The following is a 19,836-nucleotide window of genomic DNA, read 5'->3' on the forward strand; positions in this document are numbered from 1 at the left end:
AGATACAATGCAATTGTGAGCAATTTATTTTTTGTTCTTTTTTATCCTTTCCTTTGTTTTTTATTTTTCACATATGTATAACCAGATTCCTTTTTCATGAAAGGCCAAATATTTTTCTAAACTAGTTCTGTCACCAAGTAGACCAAAGTGTATAGGGTGGGCTCCGGACTCAGTTAATTCAGCAATTCAGTGATGTTAATGCCAAGGACCTAGATTCTTTCCATATCTCCACTGTTCCATGGTTAATGTTGGGTTTATCCTCAGGTTAGTGGCAGCCTGGCTATCGCAATTCCAAGAGCTATATGCAGAAATGACAATGCCTAGAGGAAGAAGGGAAATAATTACTTCCTCTGATACTTTTTCAAGAATGAGGAACAATTTTCCAGGAGACCCACTACTGAATTCCCTCTCATTTTATTGGCAAAAATGGAGTCACTTGCCTAAGCATAGCCTTCCTCCTGACAAGGGCAGTATTTTCCTTAGACAGTCAGACCCATTCCTAGAACTGGGGTTAGTTTCAGCTGAGGCACATGCCGGTCTAAGGAAGAGGAGAGTAACTGAATACAATTGGAATTCTCTTAGGAAAGATGAAAGGGCCCATGGAGTTTGCAGAGTCCCCTGCAGGGCCCATAATGTCTTTTGTTTACCTTTTGAATGCTTTGTTCACTTTGGGGTGTGTGGCTATAGGCTACAGCTTGAGTATTAATGTATACGTATTTTCTTAAGCAACTGTTAATCTTATATTCTGCTACCAGTTTTTAAATGCTGACTAGAGCAGAGTGGAACTGTGCAGCCACTGTGGAGAGCAGTATGGCAGTTCCTCAAAACATCAAATAGAATTATCATACGATAAAGTAATTCCTCTTCTAGGTATTCAAAGGAATTGAATGCAGGATCTCCAAAAGATATATGCACACTTATGTTCATAGCAGCATTATTCACAATAGCCAAGAGGGAGCAGCAACCCAAGTGGCCATCGACAGATGAATGGAGAAACAAAATGTGGTTCATACATACAGTTGCACAGTAGTCAGCTTTAAAAAAGAAGGGCATTCTGGGGCACCTGGGTGGCTCAGTCAGTTAAACGTCTGACTCTTGATTTCAGCTCAGGTCATGATCTCACAGTTCATGAGACTGAGCCCTGGGTTGAGCTCTGTGCTAACAACACAGAGCCTGCTTGGGATTCTCTCTCCCTCCCTCTCTCTCTCCCTCTCTCTCCCTCTCTCTGTCCTTCCCCCTACTCTCAAAATAAATAAACAAGCATTAAAAAAAAAAAAAAAAGAAGGGTGTTCTGATACAAGCTAAAACGTGGATGAACCTTGAAGACACCTTGAAGTGAAATGAGCCAGTGACAAAGGAAAACATTCTGTATGATTCCACTCCTGTGTAGTACTTAGAGTAGTTGAATTTGTAGGGACAGAGTAGAATGGCGGTTGCCAAGGGCTAGAGAGAAAGGAAAATGGGGAGTTATTGTTAAATGGGTCCAAGTGTCAGTCTGGCAAGATGAAAAGAGTTCTGTACAGCAATGTGAATGTGCTTAATGTCACTGAACTACACACTTAAAAATGGTTAAAATGGGAAATTTTTTTTTTTTAAATTTTTTTTTTTTCAACATTTTTTTATTTTTATTTTTGGGACAGAGAGAGACAGAGCATGAACGGGGGAGGGGCAGAGAGAGAGGGAGACACAGAATCAGAAACAGGCTCCAGGCTCCGAGCCATCAGCCCAGAGCCTGACGCGGGGCTCGAACTCACAGACCGCGAGATCGTGACCTGGCTGAAGTCGGACGCTTAACCGACTGCGCCACCCAGGCGCCCCTAAAATGGGAAATTTTATGCCAGGTATATTTTACCACAATTTTAAAAAACCATAAATTAAAACAAAACATCCCATTGCGAGGGTTAATTTTATGCGTCAATTTGGCAAGGCTATGTATGGCACCAGTTGTATGGTCAAACACCAGTCTAGATGTAGATATGAAGGCATTTTTGGATCTGATTAACATTTAAATCAGTAGCTTTTGGTTCTGTTTCTCTGGGGAAACCTGACTAATACAGCGATGTTTTTTGTTTTTCTGTTTTTGTTTTCATAAACATTATGTGGTATTTACAGAAATTTTATAATTAAACACCTTCCTATCTTTATGATTAGAGAATGGGAGAAACCTGAAGACCCAAAGTTGGAAATCACAGCAGCCCTGGACCCAATGTCTGTGGGATGGATGGAAGTCGTGCAGGAGTAGATGAGGAAGTGTGTGGGTCGGGAAAACCCCACAGAGCTTTCCCCTTGGCCTGGAATTCCCTTTCCTTACATCGTCCCCTATTGTATTCTTTCTGAAACCACTCAAAACAATAGGCGGTATGACAAGCACTCAAAAAATGTTGGAGGCATTTATTATTATTTTAGGGGAAGATACGTCTTCCCCCATTCATAGTATTTCCTTTTATGTGGAGGCAACTCTGCTAGGGGAATAATCTGGGCTGTACCCACTTCTCTCTGCTCCCAGATGGCTGTGTTTAGGACAAGAAACAGAGTGTATTAGTCTCTTAGGGCTGCAGTAACAAATGGGCACACAGAGTGCCTTAAAATTATAGAAATGTGTACGTTTACAGTTCTGGACGCCAGAAGTCCAAAATCAAGGTGTGGACAGGGTTGGTTCCTTTCTGAGGCTCTGAGGAAGTGTCTGCCCCATGCCTCTTTCCCTGCTTCTGGCAGTTGCCTGTAGTCTTTGGTGTTCCTTGGCTGGTCGATGCATCCCACTAGGCTCTGCCTTCATCTTCCCATGGCCTTTTCCTGTATTTCTTCTGTTGTCCTCTTCTAAGGACAACTGCCATTTGATTTAGGTCCCACCTAAACCCAGGATGATCTCATCCCAAGATCCTTAACTTAGTTACATCTGCAAAGCTTTTTTTTTTTTTTTTTTTTACAAATGAGGTCACAGGTACAGATTCTGGGTGGGCATATCTTCTAGGGACCACCATTCAACCTACTACATCAACCCTGTGTATTCTAGCCTCTTCATCCCTTTTTCTTCTTGGGGTGAGCCTGCCTGCTGAAGATATGTGTTCTGCTCTGAGTCTCTCAGGGACCACATGTTGTAGGTTTTACAAGGGTCTTGCCCTCTGTCAGGAAGTCTGCTTCTGCTGTGCAATCCTGTGACTGCATGGATAAATCTGTGTAATTCTGGATTCAGAATTGGAAACCTGCTTACCTGCAGCCATAAGCCATATATATGTATATATACATTTTTTGAGAGAGGGTGCAAGTAAGCAAGGGGCAGAGGGGGAGGGAGAAAGAAAGGAGGGGGGGAGAATCCCAGGAGGGGCAGAGAGAGAGAAGGGGAGTAAGAGAGAGAGAGAAGCAGGGCCTGTGCTCACCCAAGGTGGGGCTCAAGCTCACCTGATATGGGACTCGAATTCATGGACCGTGAGATCATGACCTAAGCCAAAATCAGATGCTTCACGACTGAGCCACCCAGCCTCCCAAGCCTTATTCTTCAATATCAACCATATCAAGTAAAGGTGATAGTTTGGTTTCCCATCTGCCTAATCCCTCTATATTATTTTTCAATTAGTTCAGAATTTAGGAAGGGAAGAAATGTGCCCTTTTCCTGGCTCCCTTGAAAAGTCGATTACTATTACTTAAGGCTCAGCTCAAACGCCACTCAGTTTCTAAACTCTTCCCTCACTCTCACAGGCAAACTTGGCCATCTTTTCTGGGCCTCCACGCTCTTTTGTATTATCTTGTTAGTACTTTTTTTCCATTGGAGTACAGTTGTTCACAGACTGTCTCCCATTCTGCGCCTCCTGAACCCCATTCCATTGTGGTCCATGAACATGTGATCAGGATGAGCAAGGACTACATTTTGCTATGTATAATAGCAAATGCACGACATCCTTCCAAGAATGCAACACAGAACGCATGGTCAGCCAACATGCATCCTGTTACCCTGCTGTACTGTTGACTTCACTGTCATCTTGGTTTTCTCTGCTGTTAGGCATTGTGCATAAGAAAGAAGACCTCGCTTTCTTTTCTGAAAGTGGGATCCAAAGTATCTTGCACTTCTTGTCAAACCAACATGGGGGCTTTGCCTACTAAGAAAGGGTGCCATTTATACTGCTTTATGTATCTTAAAATTGAGGATTTTTCTTTTGCCTTTGAAAGGTTGGGAAATACAAAAAATGCATACAAATGTAAAACTCGTATATCATCTCACCATGCCAAGCCCCCCTCACCTTGTCTTTCCAGTTTATTCTCTCTCAACTCTATTGTACAATTATCTCACTAATAATACTATATAACTTGTGTGTGCTGATTTTTATTTAACATTACATCAATAAGCATTTTCTCTTGCCATGATATATCCTCCAAATTTACGATTCTCTTAGAAGGTTGTATAATATTCCTTCTTATAAATATAATTTGTCCAACTATTTTTCTTCTTTCGGGGGATTCAAGTTGTGTTTAACTTTTAGCTATTTAAAATAACTTTTAAAAGTCTATTTCAAAAATCGATTATAACTGACATTATTTGCAGCAAAGCGGAACAGTTGACATAAACTCAAGATGGCAAACAATATACTGTGCTGTACTGGAACACTGTACTGGAGGAGGGTCAAATGATAAGGTTGCCAGCCTCAGCTACAACCCTCTTGTGATGCAAGCGGCTGCAGACGGTGCTCTCTGTACATGAGGTAAACCTCAGCCCCGCTTCCTTGGCTACAGCAGATTGAACTGAGAATTGACGCCTGACCCAAAGGCAACCATTCACGGAATATCCAAGTAGCCAATGAAATGGGCTGATGCAAGAGCTCCGCCTCCGGTGGTCAGTTTCCTAGACGATGACCGGCCAGTGGAACAGAACCTCTTTCACGCAATTAGAATTTGGGACCCATTGGGTGTGGGAGAGGGGGAAGTAATGAAACGGTAGGGTGGAAATGGGCAGACTCCCTGAGAACCGTCAGAAAGCCCTGTCCACATGGCGCTGGGAGCCATGACAAAACAGGAACAACGGCGTAGAGGAAAAGAAGTGCAGAGAGGGTTTGGCAGCGTGAGCAGAGAAAAGCAGAGGCAGAGCGCAGCTGAGTCACTATACTGGCAGAGCATTAGAGAGGGAGCAACAGATGCCTACTGCTGAAGCAATGTCAAGAAAAACAGGTGGCTGGAGGTATACTGTGTCCTGAACGACATTCCCAGCTCCGCCAGGCAGCTGTTAAAACTGCTTCCTGCTCTTCCCCACTTCCTCCGGTATCCTTGCAATGAGCCACGTTAACCCGAGTCACCAGAGCACATCTCTCTTCCTGGCAACCTGAAAAAGCCTGATCAACGCCATGTAATATTCATATCTCTATTATGGCACGTATCAGGTGGCGTTATGATGATTTGTTTTTATGATTCTCCCTGACTACACTCCTTAAGGTCAAGAACTGTGTTCAGTGCCTTCTTAAAACATCCTCAGCAACCGGATAGTATACCAGCACATAGGAGGTGCTGGCGAATCGTTGGATGAATTAACTGGAGAAAAGTGTGAGTGTGCATGTGGCCAAAAGAGCCACGGGAAGTTCAGTTAGCATTCCTCTAAAGGAGGTAAGTTTTTGGTTTTTGATTTTGTCTGCCATTCATTCGGGGGTACAGAACCATTTAATCTCATGAATTTTATTTGACACAACGGCTAGGCAAAAATTCCGCTTTAACTTTGTTGTAAATGAGCCACATTAATTTTTTAAATGTATTTATTTACTGAGCATTTATTGAGTCCTGCCTCATATCAGACATTATACTAAGCTCTTAGTATACATTACACTGTGCTATATGAGAAGAAAGCATGCAATGAGACAGAGTCCCAGCCTTATGGAGCTTTTCGGTCTAGGAAGGAAATCATGTCATCCACACCAAGAAAAACAAAATAATGTAGCATGGCTGCAGTGGGCCAAAATACTAGGGAAACGTTGCTGAACGCCATTTTAGAGGAGACACTGGAAAGCTACATAGAAAAGGCTAGCTATTAAGGATGTAGCCGTATCTTTTAAAACAGTGGTTAATACCAGGAATGGCCCTTTTGTGTCTATGATGTTGCTGTTCACAGCTTTTCTTGATAGGCTAGTACAATCTTGGGAACAGGGTTGCTGTATGCTGAAGGTCAGACAGTAGCTCTTAGCCTTGCCTATCTTAGGTAGTTATGCTGTGCATTTTTTAATTGGTGTACCATGTTTGATTTGTCCCTGATATCTTTGGAGTTTTTCTGAGAAATGGAGCAGTAATGCAGCATCAACTTATTAAAATACATTTTAAGCCTTTAAAAAAACAAAAAAAAACAAAAAAAAAAAACAGTGGTTAATAATACTCTCTATATTGTCAGTTTAGTAAGACATGATCATTAAACCAAACTTTTCTTTTCTTTTCTCTTCTTTTCTTCCTTTCTTTTCTTTTCTCTTTTCATTCCTTTCCTTTCCTTTCCTTTTTTCTTAAGTTTATTTATTTTGAGAGAGAGAGCACAAGCAGAAAAAAAGGCACAGAGAGAGTGAGAGAATCCCAAGCGGGATGCACACCATTAGCACAGAGCCTGACACGGGGCTCCATCCCATGAATCATGAGACCATCACCTGAGCAGAAATGAAGAGTCAGACACTTAACTGACTGAGCCACCCAGGCACCCCAAACCTAGCTTTTCAACATTACTTGGAATATAATAGGTTGTGAGCTCCCAAATTTACTTTTTTTCTGGTAATAGTTATCCCCAGTATCAGAGCAAGGTGTTATTATTACTATTTCAATTGAGATGAGAAATCAATATTTTCTTCAAAAGGAAACTTTGCAAAATAGGACTCTGATATAAAAGTTACATTGCTAGCTGATTTCTTTTTTTAATGTTGATTTTTGAGAGAGCGCAAGCAGGGGAGGGGCAGAGAGAAGAGGACAGAGGATCGGAAGCAGCTCTGAGCGCTAAGTCAATGAGCCGGATGTGGAGCTTGAGTTCTCCAACCTGGAGACCACAACCTGAGTTGAAGTCCCTCACACAACCTACCGACTAAGCCACCCAGGCACCCCAATGGCTGATGTTTATTAATAAGCCGAATGTGTCCAATTTGGCAATATGGGGTTATAATATCACTGTGCTTCCTTGCTGATAACATGTCAGCAGTTTGGTTGAAACTTCAAATTGTGACTCCAATAGCAAAACAACATGTATTTTACTGTATTCAAACTTTGAAGCTTAGTTACTGAGATATTGGAGTTAAAAAAAATGATATTGTTGAATTTATCATCATATATTACATTTATATTTGAGAAGCATCTTCCTGGAGAACACTCAGATTAGCAAAGGAGCCTCTTCACGGTTTCTGAAATTAAACTTTGAAATAGAATTTCCTGTTACTCAAACTTTCGGTCTACTTTCAACTCTGGCACAAATCTAACTGAAGAGTATCCTGGGTGTTCCAGGCATGCTGTCTAAAAAACGGTTACTATTTGCAACCACTCCCTTATGTGAATCAGGATTTTCTCAATCCTGTGCAAATAAAATAAAATACAGAAGCAAACTGAGTATTAAGACTGATATAAGCCTGTAATTGACATCCCTTATCCCTGATTTAAAGTTTTCACGTTATATTTGCACAACAGAGTCAACTGTGTTGTTTTTACCTGCTGGGCATCCCTCCTTCCTTCTGGTAGCAGCACCTCTGCTTCCCTCTGAGGCACCACCTGCCTCCTCGCTCCGTCCATGGGGACCCTGGGCTTACGCAGGACCCCCCAGGGCCACTCAGTAGGCACCATTGTCAGACCACAGTGACAGGTGAAGGGATAGGCATGTGAGCCAGGCCAGGCCACTGAGGCTTCATTCTGAGACTGTGTTGGGCTCTCATAGGAAGGAGATTGCAACTGATAAACATGGTTGTAAGCTCAGAGCTGCTGGGGCCCATCACAGGGAGGAAGCCCTTCTTGAGAATTGAGCAGCCAGTAGAGAGGGTGCTGAACTGCATTACAATGGGCAAAAAGCTTTGATCTATTCCTTTAGCCTCTCCCGAATCCCAGAACCACTTCGACTCAGATCACGATCTTGAGTTTGAGCCTCGTGTCAGGCTCTGTGCTGACGGCTCAGACCCTGGAGCCTGCTTCGGATTCTGTGTCTCTCTCTCTCTCTCTCTGACCCTCCCCTGCTTGCGGTCCGTGACTCTCTCTCTCAAAAATAAATATTAAAAATTTTTTTCTTAAAAGTAAATAAATCTTTCTCATTCCCTACTTTATGTTTCTTCCCTGAGTTAGTTGGGATTGGATTTTCTGTCACTTGCACTCAGAAAAAAATCTTCACTAATGTGCAAACAATGATCATTTTTCCCATTGGTTAATTAAAATTTTTTTTTTTTTAACGTTTATTTACTTTTGAGACAGAGAGAGACAGAGGATGAACGGGGGAGGGTCAGAGAGAGAGAGGGAGGCAAAGAATCTGAAACAGGCTCCAGGCTCTGAGCTGTCAGCACAGAGCCCGACGCGGGGCTCGAACTCACGAGCCGTGAGATCATGACCTGAGCCGAAGTTGGACGCTTAACCAACTGAGCCACCCAGGCGCCCCTCCCATTGGTTAATTTAAGAAGAAGCAAAATGTAATAAAGCTGAGATTATAAAAGTAAGTTTGTACCAATAAATCATCACTTCTCTTGGTTATATACATTTAGTTTCATGCAGGGATCACTTGACAAAAGCTCTGTTGAAATATAAAAATTTAAAAACAAACGTAAAATGCAACAATATAACATGCGTACAACCCCCTGGCCTACAAAAATAAGGTCAAGTGCATGCATAGCAAGTCATTCCAGACCATTTGCCCCCCATCCTGACCTACCTTTCCAGCCTCAGGCCTTATACCCCCTCCTTGCTGGAATTCTAGCCCTCTCTCTATAGCTGCCTTTGCCCCTCAGCTCTTCAAAGTCTTGCTTAGCTTGTGTCTGCTCAGAATACCATGCTTTTCTATTGTTGGTTCTTTTACTCCTTCTTTATGGTTCAGTTAAATAGCACCTTTGCAAAGTCTTCCAGAATCTCCCCATGTAAAACGAATTGCTCTTCCTTCTGGTTGGCTGCCATCACGGTCTGACCTATGTTGTTGCGGGGGGTACATAAATGCCTTTGCTCTAATCCAGAGTCTCATGAGCAGGGTCTACTTCTTATTCATATGTGTATCCTTCTTGTTTCAACTCTGGCACCTAGTCAATGCTCAATGCATATTTGTCAAATGAAATGTCAATGCTGGGGCTTGGAGTAGCTTATACTCTTATTGCTCTCCTGGGTGCTACAGACCCTTCTCATCTAGGGTTCCGAGGGACCTGTATACACATAGTAGCAGTACCATCAACATTCACAGTCACTAAATACCATAAATGACCTGTGTGCCACCCATTCAAAGAGTCCCAGTCCAAGGATGACTTTTATTAGCTCTATTTATTGGCCCAAACATAAACTGCTTGGTTTTAATGGGGCCTTGAGCCAAATATAGTACTGCACAGATCAAAGAACCTCCAAGGCTATTCATTGCTGTGGATGCCACCATTCCCCATCAATTTGTATTTTGGCTTAGTGGTCTAGTAGCTTTCCCTGACTTGTCTCTATTTATCACAGGAATGGGAGATGCTTATCCAAGGAATCCACAAGTATTTCACAACACATTCAACTGTCAGGAGGCTTGCTTCATATCCAGCCATGCTGGGTGTGTCACCATCTTGGGCATCACTCATGCCTCATGTCACCTTCATTGGACTGCTTAATGGACTTGTGTGTTTTAGGCCGTCTGAGCTGACAGTGACTTCCCGTGCTGCTCTCATGAATATTAACCACTCTCAACTTAAGTTGGACTTGTTGGGCAGCGTTAAATGTCCTGAAACTATCCTTCTCCTTTTCTTGATGGACTTTCTTGGGGATCAAGCACCCTGCCCCACTACCTTTTGAGGGAAGACTGTGACAATGGACACTTTACCCTGTATAACAGTCAAGCCATCCTCAAGCTTGGAAGGGAATGCTTGTCTAGCAGAATTCATTTGTCTAACTGGTGGGTAATTGGTTTTGATAGCCCAGTTCCTACTGAATGATTAAGAATGTTTTCTTTGTGAAAACAGCCTTGCCAGAGGAGTGACAATAGACATGCTAGGGTTGTTGGGATGCCCCAGGGCCAGTCCAGACTCATCAACACCAAACTCCTACCTTTGGGGCTGAATTCTGCTGGATTGTCAGTGGGAGTAGGGAGGAGGCAAGGGAGGTGACGAGGTTCTATTCCCTTGGGCATTCCTACTTTGTTGGACAATGCAAGCAACTTGCAGGCTGGAGAACACTATTTGGGACATGTGCTAACATAACCACCCTGATTTTCCAGTAGTCAACACATCTGAAATCATTTTCTTTTCTTTTTTTTTTTTTTTTTTTTTTCAACGTTTTTTATTTATTTTTGGGACAGAGAGAGACAGAGCATGAACGGGGGAGGGGCAGAGAGAGAGGGAGACACAGAATCGGAAACAGGCTCCAGGCTCCGAGCCATCAGCCCAGAGCCTGACGCGGGGCTCGAACTCACGGACTGCGAGATCGTGACCTGGCTGAAGTCGGACGCTTAACCGACTGCGCCACCCAGGCGCCCCCTGAAATCATTTTATTTTCAAATTGATCTTTTTTTGTTGATTTGGCCCTCTGTTGGTAACCCTTTCTGGGTTTACCCAGTTACCCCCTTCCTGGCAGTTGTGACCAGGGAAACATTACAGGAATCGTAAAATCAAAGAGGGAGAGGGGTGCTTAGAGTACATGTGTTGCTTTTTGGGATTAAAACCTAAAGCATTCAGAAAAAAAAAATTTCCCTCCCATTCTCTTTAGATCTTTTGTTGTTGTTTTACTGAAAATGTACAATTACACCTGTTTTAGAATGTGGAATGAAATAACTAAGAAAATATGATCATAAATGGCTACTCTGTGATCTTGGGAATCCATTCAGGGCATTCTATTGTTAAGAAAAGGGCAGGAGTTGGGGGTGCCTGGCTGGCTCGGTCCATAAAGCATGCAACTCTTGATCTTGGGGTTGTGTATTCAAGCCCCACATTGGGTATAGAGGTTATGAGGAAAGAAAGAAAGAAAGAAAGAAAGAAAGAAAGAAAGAAAGAAAGGGAAAAAGAAAGAAAGAAAGAGAGAAAGAAAGAAAGGGAGAAAGAAAGAAAGAAAAAGAACAAAAGAAAGAAAGAAAGAAAAAAGGCAGGAGTGTTGGAGTCTGCTGGGCATGGGTTCAAATCCTATCACTGCCAGGCTGAGAGACAGAATATGTATCAAAGTACACAGTTCCTAATAGTGTTGTTTTTTGTACTCAAAGAACATTTTAAAATGTGAAACTAAATAAAGAATATTATTCTTGAACCCTTGCTATGTACATACACCATGCAGAAGTAAACTGCTTACTATCCCCAGAGATTCTACCATCTTTGTAAGGGAAGGCAGTGGTCCGCAGCCCCTTCCTTTGCTCGCGGACTTCCCCTTGTTGCATTTCGATCTTGAGATTGGTGGATGTCTTCCCGTATCCTCAAAGGACTTATGGTTTAGTGGACACTGAGAGTAGCATCCACTTGTTCCTGCAGAGATTTGAAACAAGGGGCTTATTGGCCATCTCACTCAAAAGGCCCTAGACAGAGAGGAGAAGGAGGAAGTCAAGAGATTTGGGAGTTGGAAGGAGATGAGTACTCTCTGTATCTGCCTGGCAGAGGAAAAGCTCCTAAGTGCAGAAAACATAATGACTGCCTTTGTTTGCTGGAAGGTTGCTGGTGTCTTTGGTTTTCAAGTTTTTGCCTGCTTCTATGAGGCAGGCAGAAAGCAAAAGATGTTGGATTCCCTCGAGTCCAGCAATTTGTAATGCCATGATATTAAAAAATTATTTTCATTTGTTGGAATGCAAATTCAAGAGGGAAATGTGGGATTGTTGCGTAAATGCGTGGTATTTTTAAGCCTGGTAAGTCAAAAGCGTTATAACTTTGTAAGAAAGCCACAAAGTGTGAAACATTTTCATGCGATTAGCCTCATAGAGTCATCTTAATCATATAATGCGCACTCAAAATATCGCAGGCGTTTCTCCTCCCGACGCTTTTCCATTTCGAGTTGGGGGGGGCAAAAGAAAAGTCTTTTCCTCCCCTTATGCTTCAAAAAATGTTAGTAGCTACCTTTGTGTAATTGATTTTCATACGGAGGTAAAGGCACGTATTCCGCTTTGGCTTGAATGCCAGCTCCACCTTTTATTAGAAGCCTCTTAACCTTGCAGTGATGTGGTTTCGTATAAAATGGCGTTTCTGTGAAGATTCAGTGAGGGCATGTGTGAAGTGTTGGCAATGGAAGCCTTCTGTGACTGTAATCCATTCTTCTTCTATTCCATCAGTTTATCCTCACAAACATTTTATGAGGAAGATAAAGCAGGCGTTGTTAATGTCCTGGTGGGGAAGAGAAAGCTCAAAATGACACAGTACCTTTCCTGGGAGCACATATTTCGTAAGTTACAGAAGTGGGATTCAAATTCAAGTGTCTGGCTTTCCACCACATCTCCCCGAATCTCACGAAATTCCACATTTTTTATATTCTCCTTAATGCTCAGGGAGTGAATTGAGTTCACCTACTGGCAGAATAGGGCTTCTTCACAAATATGTAATTATTGGTTGAACAGAACTAAGAAGCAGGTTTTTACCTAAAGTAGTATTTGGTCAACATTCCCTGATACGATATCACAGACATTCAAGCATTTTACAAGAATATTTTTCCCTTTTAGAGGCACCTGCTTGGCTTAGTCTGAAGAGTGTGCCGCTCTGGATCTTGGGGTTGTGAGTTCGAGCCCCATGTTGGGTGTAGAGATTACTTAAAAATACAAAAATTGGGGCGCCTGGGTGGCTCAGTCGGTTAAGCGTCCGACTTCGCTCAGGTCATGATCTTGCGGTGCATGAGTTCGAGCTCCGCGTCGGGCTCTGTGCTGACGGCTCAGAGCCTGGAGCCTGTTTCAGATTCTGTGTCTCCCTCTCTCTCTCTGCCCCTCCCCCGTTCATGTTCTGTCTCTCTCTGTCTCAAAAATAAATAAATGTTAAAAAAAATTTTTTTTTAAAAATACAAAAATTAAAAAAAATACATTTTCCCTTTTGGAGTAACCAAGTGTTTTATTATTATCTTTTAGGTTAGATTAAATAAAGACCACTGGTGCTTGAAACACTATTATGCCAAATCCACCAACTAAGTGTGAACAGGTTCCCATGCCCGATGATGGAACACAAAAGCCACATTACAAATGATGCAGTCATTGAAAATGAAGCATTTGCACAATCTGAAAGTATAATTAATCTTGTAGCAGATTGATTTCCATATCTCTTGTCCATAACGTGGTTATTCTCACTTTTCATCAAAAAACTGAAGCCTGAATCACCCTCCTGGGGCCTGAAGAAGAGCATCTACGACAGGAAACTAAACCTTGGAAGACATCTCTTCATTTTGTTGAAACCTTGGAAGCCCCCGAGCTCGAAGGGGGTGGGGGGTGGGGGGAGTGATGGTGAATCCGGAGGGAGAGGGAGGTAGTCAAAACCGGCTGCAGCCTGGAAGGACAAAGCTGAGGGACAGGAGCTGCAGGGACAGAGTGCTTGTCAGGAATAGATAAGGTTGCCGTGAGGAAAGTTTGTACTATTTTTTTTAAGTTTTAAGGAAATATTTCCAAGTTGATTTCACAGAATTTTATCACTGGGAGAAAATTTAGAATTTATGAGCCATTTTTTTTTCACTTTTTTTTTTTGGTGGATTGAGACCCAGAAGGATCAGTAGTTTCCCCAATGTCATAGTGCAAGTAAAACATGGCCAAGTCAAGACTAGGTCTTTTGACTCCCTTTTTGATTGAATCCTGAACTTGGTACATTGTTGATACTCCACAAATACTGGAAAGAAGAAAGGAGGGAGGAAGGGAAAGAAAAGGAGGGAAGGAAGGAAGCAAGGAGGGAAGGAAGGAAGCAAGGAAGGAAGGAAGGAAGGAAGGGCTTTTTCATTTGTGGACCTCAGTTTCGTACCTCAAATTAAGAAAAAGGCAAAAGACATTGTGGTGGGCTTTGTAGTTGGGCACAGAAATTTAGAAAGCCAAGTTTCTAGTTATGGTACAGATTGAGAAATATCAGAGAAATGACCACACTTCTTTTTTAATTTTTCCATTTACCAAGGGATAATCATTCATCATCGATGTGTTTGATCAGAAGGTCAGGTTCTGAAGACAGCCACAAGATGAAGGCCACAGATAATCAAAACTGCCCTTGAAACTCTCTTAGGGAGGAGCCGTGCCAGAAACTGGTATACTGTTTCTCAGCTAACACCTCCCCCCATCCCTGTCTCTCTCTTTCTCTCTCTCTCTCTCTCTCTCATATAATCAAACTTACAAAAGTTAAATGCATGTAAAATTTGCCTTCACTGTTCTACCTAGTCTACAGGGAAGACTGAACTAAGCACTAATAAAATATTCTAAAATCAAGATCTATATTAAGGGTATTTATTTAATTTGGTGGAGCATCTTAGTTAAAGAAGAGATGACTAGCCTCTAGAATCAGATAATTTTTTTTTTTGCTGTGGAGGCTTCAAAAGGGGGAATTTTTGTATGAATGTCCCTGAGAAAAGGAAAATGAATTTTATGACTACTGAATTTAGAGAAATTTAAATGCAAAAGGAAATCAATCTCTGCTGCCCTTGCCCTCCTCTCCCCCTCCCTTAAACAACAAAAACAAAATTCCTGGTTTTCTCCAACTTCCTCTTCAAGACTTGATTCAGGCATCAAAGCCTTCTAGGGCGACCAGTTTCCTCAACAAACTGCTTGTCGCTCTTTCTGCCTCCCTCTTCCTCTTCCTTTCCCTTCCTCCTACCCACTTCTCCTCCTAAATCTCCATCCCACTCTTGTTTGTGTAGCAGCTCACAGTGGACACAGACCATGGTCTTAGGGAGGCCTTGGTAAAAATTTATTAAAAATTAATCAACTCCCGTAGACACTACAGAGGACTTTGGACAAAGATCTAGCTGATTTCCTGGAGCAGTACCTGGGGAATAATTTTTTTGGCTCCAAAAGGATGATATTTTAAGTTGTTATATATTTGCTGATCTTGGGGAGATTGTTGGAACCATCCAGTGTGCACAGGAAGCTTGGGCTCTTGGCCCAGTCGGCTCAGAGTCTAAATATTTGGAGGATGAATACTTGGAAGTGCATTTAAACATTTAAAGCATTTTATTTGTTTTTCCAGTAAGTTTCATTGTTAGTGTGATATAATTCTGCAGTAAGACTCTATCTGCTGAAGGCATAGGCCTCCTGGACAAGTCCAGGCCCAGGCTCCACCTTGAGCCTTGACTCAAAGCCAGAGGTGTATGTCTACTGGCCAATGTCCATGCCCCTGAAGTGGGTTATTATTACAGTCATTCACCATCAATGCCCATGTTCTAAAGCCATGTTAAGAGTCTGACCCAACTCTGCACTGAAACTAAGAATGGAACTTACACACACACACACACACACACACACACACATCATTTTCCAAACCAAATGCTGTAGTGGTTCCTTTTGTCAGTACTGGATCTTTACTACTATTGCCAACTTTCAGCTCTACCCTGATGATCATCTGTGGTCAGTTTTCCTCTCCAGCCTACCAGGCAACATACCTCTGGGCTGGTAAATGCTTAGAGAATACAAATTAATATGAACGCATTAGATTATGTAAAACATAATTAGGGAAGCAAATTTGCTGTAAAAGCAGCCTATGTGTTTATAGAACTCTGAAGCAATTGTAAGCAATTGGAGGATTGTCCATGTTTTTTAGACCCACAGATATACTCTAGAACCTAAATTACATGAATTGTTTGCCCATCCCAATCAAATTATCTAGATAATTGCTAAATACCTACTTTGCTGTGCTAGAGTCACAAGCTCTTGTTGTCTCAATGGGATGGGAGCGAGCATCGAGTTCATTTCTGAAATTTGAAGTAGAAACGGGTGGGGTGGGGTGAGTGTGGGTGTGCACCTGGTCTGTTCATTGCCACGGCAAGGTGTCTTAGACAACACGGTAATAACCGTCTTGATAGAATTGGGGATGTGATAGCAACAGTAAAAATTATATTAAATTGGGCCTGATGCCAGACTGTCAGCCTCAGATAAACAAAGTACAAGAGAAACATTTCAAAAGGGACTTTTGTGAATCAAGGAAGCAAAACAGGCCAGAGAGGTACTCGCTTGAAGGGACAATGCTTTCACCTCTTTGCAAAAGCTTTGCCCGACCTAATTAAAATGCCCAATCTAATTAAAAATCTAACCGTAATCCCTCTGGAAGCCTCTTGCTCCGCCCCTTTCCATTGTCAAGATGCTCAGTAGGGCATCCCACAGCTGAAAACTTATTGAACCGGAGTCTATTTGAGCACACACATATAATTCCTAGCCGACTGAGTTGGAGCAAGGACGCTGGTGATTCGTCCAGTGGATGGTGGTGTCTCACTCAGCAATGATGTATGACGTGGATTCGTACAGGGTGGCCATCTGCCATCGGGGAGGGCGGTAGACAGAATCTGTTCCACTGTGGCAGATGATTCCCCAGTGCTGGCCAGCTGGCTTAAAGTGGACGAAGTTGGACAGGCCAAGTGATGCCCCAGCAACCCTCTGGGGAAATAAGTCAAGGGCTTCTTCCTTATGTGCCTAAATTTATTTCCGTCTTCTTCACTCAAACACGTACCCCACGGAGCTGACGTGAAACAATATAATTTGGAATGTGGGGAAGAGAGAGGAGGCATGTGCCCATCATAAGGGCTAGCATTTGCTGGTCTTAATAGGAGAGGTAACACTGAGTTTCCTGGTAGCCTGGGCAAAGAGGAGACCTGATAAATCATAGTTCATGTTATCTGAGAAAAGAAGCAAAATCGTTTCTTGGAAGAAATAAAGCTTCTGAACACAGTTGTCAAATCTATTTTTGACATTTGACTTGATAGGGCGGAGAAGATAAATTTTTCAGAGTATATGTAACAAAATGTCAAACTACTTGAATGCTCAGCCTTCTGGCAGGGAAAGGACCAGAACACAATGAATAATGAGAAGTAGGCAGCATTCAGCAGTTCTGAGATTGGTTGATTTAACTTTGCCCTCTAACACTTGCCTCTCAAATTCTATGTCAAAGAAGTATCTGCACCCCCATGTTCATTGCAGCCTAATTTTTTAAAGTGTTTTTTTTTTTCAGATACAAATTTAACACTGCAATTAAAACCAAGTCTTGAATGTCTTCATATTCAAAACACAGGGCACTTACTTTTCTCTGCATTGTTAGGCAAAAACATAAAAAATATAAATATTTGTTTCTACTCAGGAAGGAAGACAATCAATAGAAATATTTTCTTTTTTAATAGAAATATTTTCTAGGGTGCCTGGGTGGCTCAGTTGGTTAAGCATCTGACTTCAGGTCAGGTCACGATCTCACAGTTTGTGAGTTCAAGTCTCACACTGGGTGAGCTCCAGCCCTACTCAGGGTCAACACAAGCCCTGCTTTGGGTGAGCCCCGCTTCTCTCTCTCTCTCTGTCTCTGTCTCTCTGCCCTCTACTCACTTGTGCCCTCTCTCTCCCTCTTTCAAAAAAAAAAAAAAGAAATATTTTCTAATTTATTCTTCATTGCATACCCACATATATACCCACTTGCACAAATTCACATTCACCAAAAAGAGCCCCCCGCAATAAAAACAAAAATAACAAAATAATCCTTCAAGTCATATCTACACTTTGCATTTAAGCAAACAAACAAAGATCCTGGGAGTAAGTGCAAAATGCAAAGCTCATTGAAAGAAAAATGGTGAACAACATTATTAATATACTAAGTATTAATAGATGGTGTTCTCTGCTTCTCTAGAACTTTGGAACCATATTTGTGGCCACAGTATTTACAATTACAAAGACATGGAAATAATCTGAGTATCCATCAATGGATGAATTGGATGAGAAAATATGGAGCATATATGCAATGGAATATTATTCAGCCATGAGAAAGAAGGAAATCCTGCCATTTGCAATGGCAAATGGACCTGGAGGGCATGATGCTAAGTGACATAAGTCAGACAGAGAAAGACAAATACTGTCTGATCTCCCTTATATGTCGAATCACAAAGGAAGGAAGGGAGGGAAGGAGGAAGGCAGAAAGGGAGGGAGGGAGGGAGGGAGGGAGAAAAAAGAGAAAGAAAAAAACAGAAATTCATAGGAAAAGAGACCAGACTTGTGGTTACTAGAAGCCAGGGATGCTGGGTAGGGAAATTGGAGGAAGGTAGTCAAAAGGTACAAACTTCCAGTTATAAAATAAATAAGTCCTAGGGATGTGATGTACTAAATAATGACTAGAGTTAACATTGCTCTATAGTATGTAGGAAGGTTGTTAATAAAGTCCTAATAGTTGTCATCTCAAGGAAAAAAAAAAACAAACATTTTTTTTTCTTTTTTTCTTTTCTATCTGTAGGAGATGATCAACGTGAACTAAACTTATTGTGGCTATCATTTCATATGTCAATCGAATCATTACGCCATACACCTTGACCTTATACAGTGCTGTACGTCTATTCTATACCAATAAAACTGAAAAAAAACCCAAAAAGACCAACCTAATAAAATATTGATTTTTACCTTTTTCTCTTTGTATATCTGTATTTTCTACAATTTTCCCACAGTGAAGGCAGAGGGCATTGTCATGCAAACGTGCTGGTTCTGAGTATCTTGGACCTGAGATCCTTTCCTCGCCCTTTCTCCCCTGGCTTGGATTCAGGGCGCCTGACGCTCCAGGCTCACGTTCTCAGGCCCCTTGTCAGCCGGCTCTCAACCGGGTTTGGCCCACAGGAGGGTCTGGTGGGCGCGTGGAGAGCAGGAGGAAGGGGAAGTCGGGGTGTTTCTCCCTCTCCCGCTGTACTGAGGTGGCGTCTCTGGCAGCTGCTGCCTCTCTCCCTTGGCTCCAGCTCCCGGCCGGCCGGAAGCCTGTCATAGTCCCAGCTTCCTCTGGGCAATCCCGGGCCCTGGGCTTGGGTGGCACCACCTCCTCCCTTTGTCTCTCCAGCCCAGGAGCGGCGGCAAGTTCCTGCTGTGGCTGGTCTCTGGATTGCCTCACAATCCCTTGTTTGGCTTCTCCATTTCTTTCATCTCCTTGCATTAAATTTCCTCTGTTTTAAATATTCACAGTGGTTCCTGTCTTCCTAGCTGAGCTCTGACACAAAGAAACAAAAATGTGTTTGAAACACAAGTGAACAGAGCAAAGAATGTAGAAGAATTTGAGTCGGAGAAGGTCAAGAGGCATGTCCAATCGCAGTGTGCCAATTGGAAAGGGCTTCTGGTCACCTAAGGACTTTTTAAGGCACATTTATACACACACACACACACACACACACACACACACACACACAAATAGCAGTTTTAGTTAGAGTTGTCGGCGCTGGGAGTAAAGGATAACAGTACGTAAGATCCAGGGGAAAACAAAACCAAAACAAAACCAAAAACTGAACAAACCCAAAGGATTCAGAGTTCTAAGTCATGAATTCAAGTTCCGACGTGTGGTGGGTATTGTGGTTGACTCTGCAGCACCCATTCCACCCCTCCCTTGCGGCATAGCAACCGTGGGGTTTGGAGGAGACCGATCCAATCCCCAGCTCTGGGCAGTGGCCTCGATCGACGTGGTCATTGGCTCACGCATGGATATGTATCCCGTCCTAAGCCAATCAGCATGTGGCATTCCCTTGGCCTCTGATGGGATTGGATAAAGAAGTCCTTTCTCCTTAGCGTGGTAGGACCTGAACCGGCTTCAGCATTTGCTACTAAGTGGAAAAAGAGCCTGAGGA

At 42.5% G+C, this 19,836-nt stretch overlaps 2 long non-coding RNA genes across 3 annotated transcripts; one reads left to right on the forward strand and one right to left on the reverse strand.

Moving 5' to 3' along the window:
* The first annotated feature begins 4,599 nt into the window (after nt 1–4,599).
* LOC131507697 (uncharacterized) lies at nt 4,600–18,641 on the forward strand. 2 transcript variants are annotated; one of them, XR_009259630.1, is made up of 3 exons: nt 4,600–5,586; nt 12,383–12,492; nt 18,474–18,641. It is a non-coding gene; the product is annotated as an uncharacterized LOC131507697 (long non-coding RNA). The 2 variants fall into 2 exon arrangements; XR_009259631.1 differs by lacking the exon at nt 18,474–18,641 and adding an exon at nt 14,184–15,106.
* LOC131507698 (uncharacterized) lies at nt 12,263–19,046 on the reverse strand. Its single transcript, XR_009259632.1, has 2 exons — nt 18,638–19,046; nt 12,263–12,434 (listed from the first exon to the last, which is right to left on the reverse strand). It is a non-coding gene; the product is annotated as an uncharacterized LOC131507698 (long non-coding RNA).
* Nucleotides 19,047–19,836: the final 790 nt, after the last annotated feature.

The sequence above is a fragment of the Neofelis nebulosa genome, chromosome 3 (assembly GCF_028018385.1).
Source record: "Neofelis nebulosa isolate mNeoNeb1 chromosome 3, mNeoNeb1.pri, whole genome shotgun sequence".
NCBI lineage: Eukaryota > Metazoa > Chordata > Mammalia > Carnivora > Felidae > Neofelis > Neofelis nebulosa.